Source organism: Hippocampus bargibanti, linkage group LG11 (genome assembly GCF_051943395.1).
Source record: "Hippocampus bargibanti isolate YZ-2025 linkage group LG11, ASM5194339v1, whole genome shotgun sequence".
Taxonomy (NCBI): Eukaryota; Metazoa; Chordata; class Actinopteri; order Syngnathiformes; family Syngnathidae; genus Hippocampus; species Hippocampus bargibanti.
In genome coordinates, this window is record NC_142744.1 from 20,932,613 (window position 1) to 20,937,162 (window position 4,550).

The window sequence follows — 4,550 nt, forward strand, 5'->3', positions numbered from 1 at the left end:
AGAGAACCAACTAGCCTTCTTGGATTGTAAAGTAATTATAAAAGAGGACAGAGCGCTAAAAACAGAAGAAAGAAAGAATAGCGAACGAAATCAATAATTCTCAAGATTCAAAAAGGAGAGGAGTAGCAGTACCGTACATTGCAGGAGTTTCTGAAAAATTACAAAGAGTCCTTTGGCAACATAAAATTCCTACTTATTTCAAACCAATAAACACGTTAAGGCAAAAATTAGTGCATCCAAAAGATAGGCTACCAAATGAAAAACAAAGTAATGTAGTTTATTCCATACATTGTAAGAATGAAAATTGTAAAGAGCAGTACATTGGGGAGACTCAACAAATTCTCAAAAAAAGACTTTATCAACATCGCAGGGATAATACTAGTGGGCCTCAATCGGGAGTACATTTGCACCTAAAAGCTAGCAACCACTCATTTGACGACAATGAGGTTAAAATCTTAGCGAAAGAACATAGATGGTTTGAAAGGGGCGTAAAAGAAGCGATTCTTATAAAACAACTAAATCCTTCATTAAACCGGACTGGTGGGGTGAGGTTCAATTTGGATCGTTCATACAATAGCCTGCTTAGGCAAAACAGGTTAGGCAACTTTCGCAATGCTGACGAGGGTCGTTATGCTGATGAGGTGATACCGGGGGCAGTGGGGGTAATAGGCCAGTCGTTAGTCAGGAATGTAGGAACAATCAGTGGGGCCACAGGGAGGGGTCCCCCGCCCCCCCCAACCTGAGAGTAGGGACCTATCATAGCTGTGTCCGGCGCCACCATGTCTGGACATTAGGGATATATAAATGGGGCCGATACGACCAGTCAGACTTTAGTTCGCTGACGAAGCCTCTTGGATAGGAGGCGAAACGTCCGAAACCTTCACCTTTGTACAGATGACGGCTGAAGAAACCTTCTCATCGATGCTGTGAAATGTAAATTTCTCCACTGCGAGACTAATAAAGGCAAATCCAATATATATATATATATATATATATATATATATATATATATATATATATATATATATATATATATATATATATATATATATATATATATATATATATATATATATATATATGTATGTGTGTGTCTGTGTGTGGTCTAGTAGCACTTAGCACATAGACATGTTTTACTCAGGTAATAATGTACATTTATTGAATCAGAATCAGAATCAGAATCATCTTTATTGCCAAGTATGTAGAACACACAAGGAATTTGTTTCCGGTAGGCGCTGCACTAGTATCGTTGTCAAAAAAACTGCTAAGTGGCACTATACAGTTCCATTTTGGCTACTGTTGAAAGAGTTCAAAGAGTTCATGGCTTGGGGGAAGAAGCTGTTTAAATGTCTGCTGGATTTGGTGCGCATGGATCGGTAGCGCCTGCCTGAGGGGAGTAGCTGGAAAAGGTGGTGGTTCCGCGCCCTAGTTTGGATTCTTGCAGTGTGCAAGTCCTCGAGAGTGGGTAGGGCGGTGCCAATGATTTTTCTGCCGTCCTAACTGTCCGTTGAAGTCGGATTTTGTCCATTTTTGTGGCGGCCCCGAACCAAACGGTGATGGAAGAACACCCGATGGATTCGATGAAAGCCGTGTAGAAATGTTGCAGCACCTCCTGTGGCAGGCCATGCTTCTTTAGCAGCCTCAGGAAGTACATTCTCTGTTGGGCCTTTTTCAGGATAGAGTTGGTGTTGACCTCTCACTTCATGTCCTGGGAGACTGTGATTCCCAGGAACTTGAAGGTCTCAACGATTGACAGCAGTTGGATAGTGTGAGGGGTAGCTGTGGTGATGGATGTTTCCTGAAGTCCACCATCATCTCAACTGTCTTGAGCGTGTTCAGCTCCAGGTTGTGACGGCTGCACCAGAGCTCCAGCTGCTCCACTTGTTGATTGAGGAAGAAGTTTCAGAAGTTTTAGAGTTGGAGTAACTTTTCATTTTCACCACTTGATGGTACTGTAGTTCATAAGACACTCACTAAAATGTCAACTACATGTGCAGTAGTACAGCATTTCATCAATGAAGTCCATCCATCCATTTTCCAGACCACTTCATCCTCATTTTCCACCAATTGCAGGGCAGAGACAAACAACCAGGCACACTCACACTGAAGGAGAATTTAGATCGTTCAATCTGCCTCGCCATACATGTTTTTGGAATGTGGGAGGAAACCAGAGGACCTGGAGAAAGCCCACACGGAACAGGCAAGCGCCACACCCGGACCGGGTCTTGAAGTGACAATCTCTGCACTGTGAAGCCTTCGAGCTAACCCCTCATCAAAGAAGTAATGAAATAGATTCAATAATCATTTTCCAGAAGGTAAATGCATGGTAACAGTGGACTGGTAATGAAAGACAGCACAATCACGTGGATGTTAATAGGCACACACAATCTCCAGCTATTTCCATTGGTGCCCCTTGAATTAGTAACACTTTTTAAGGACACAAATACCACAATGAAGTGTACTGTTCTCTCGTCACAGCAACTGGACACTGCCATGGTGTCACATACCTCCTATGGTTGTAAAAGCATGGGAAGCAGGATTTGTCAAAACAAACCATTATTGTGCATTACGGTTTAGCTAATTGTTTGGTAATGGGGGTCGGAGTGGAGATTGCATTGGGTCCTGTGATTGTTTGTTACCGGCGCCGACTTTCTGCTCCACTTCACCGGGAAATGTTGGAACTATGTAAAGCAATCATCCAATCGAAGTCCAAAAGAGTCTACATTTGAACCTTAAAGGACAACCGACACCTTCCGACAAGTTGCGTCCATAATTTGTAAAATCACTTCATATGACTTCTACTGACTGTATTTTATAAAGATTCTACCACGTATAGCTATATTTTCATTTTTAAAAGTCACGCTGAATATTCATGAAGTCTAGTTTTCGAGTGATGTCGATGAGTGACGTCACATTCGGTACGCACCTGACCGAGAAAGCAACACACATTTTGGGTACTTTTTTTCATTTGAAAACACCATGTTGATTGCGAAATTAGAAGGAAAACGTCCTAAATAATGTCATGGTGAATCATTGTGTGGCAGCCAATTGCGGTAACATGCATAAAGAAGGTGTAAGTTTTCAAAAAATCCCAGCGGACAAAGCAGATATTTCCAACGGACCAGAGCAGTCGAGCACCAGCGCAGGCGAACGAGGAAGCTAACCAGAGTTAGCGATTTGACGCTTGGATAGCAGAAGTTTGATGCATGTTTACTCATTTAGTCACACTGCATGCTAACTGTGAGCTCACCTGGTCAAAGAGCGCAATCGCCATATTAGTGGAGCAAACCGATCAGACAAACATACATTTTCCACCGTGTCATTTGTTACTCTGTAGCGCTGTCGAGCTCTCTCTCGTCTCAACATCTCTGATGTTAGTGTGCTGCTCAAAGTGTGCCGCTGTCTCTTTTGTGTGTCTGCGTAAAACCCACCCCTCTATCTTCTACCACGGATTTTAACCAATCACACGGGCTTTAACCGAAGGTCGGCTCATATTAGCGGCTCCATACGCTGGATGAAACGCTGCATGTGCGCCATCTTGTGCATTTTCTGGGGTGCTACATCGGAGTCCAGATCTTCACTGGTTTCATCGCTGCAGACAGCCCAAATTGATACGGAACGACTTACCGTATTTTCACGACCAAAGGGCGCACCGTGTGAAAAGGCGCAGTCTCATTTATGTGTGCCATTTCTGTATTTAACACACACATTGGGCGCACCGGATGAAAGGACACAATATTTATATACCGGTACATATACTCTACTGCCATACGTACGTCCGCCTCACAACAACACACAGGCATACAAGTATGCGTATTTAAAAAAAAACAGATCGGGAGCAAAACTGAGTTTGGTAGTGCTTCATTTATTAATTACAAAGGAATAACATCTTGTAATCATCACTCAATATGCGTCGGCATGGTAAAAAGGAGCACATTACCGGTACCGACTTTTCCGAAAGCTCGAACCACCGTGCTAGCAGACACGTTAGCCCAAGCATCCACAATCCATTGGAAAACTGTGGCGTAACATCCAGTCCTTTTCGTTTGCCTTAAGAATGACGCCTGCTGGAAATGTCTCTTTAGGCAAAGTCTTTCTTTAAAAAAAATCACAATCGCCGGGAATTTCTCTCCGTTAGCATGGCAGCCTTTTCGACAGCTTTTCAGAATAATTCGCCGGCCGTTGCTGTGCGACAGTAGTCCCGGTCCGCATGGAAAAATCGCAGTTTCATAAAACACCAGCACCAAGACGGACCTCCTTGGAGATATTCAATTTTCATTTCCTCCGCTAGCGTTACTGCTCTGAGTGGGATGGTGACAGTCGAAACGCTCCTTCCGCTCGCCGATCCATTGCTCGAATCTTTCCTCCAACTCCGGCCACCTTGCCTTATGTCCGCGTATTATGTCACAGCCGCTCCATTCCCATGTTCCTCGGCGTAACTGATAGCCTTCAGTTTAAACTGAGCTTCATAAACATATCTCTGTCCCATTTTCAGGGTTGTTAAAACAGCAATGTTCTGCATAAAGCACATATGTTAGGGTTAAACCCAA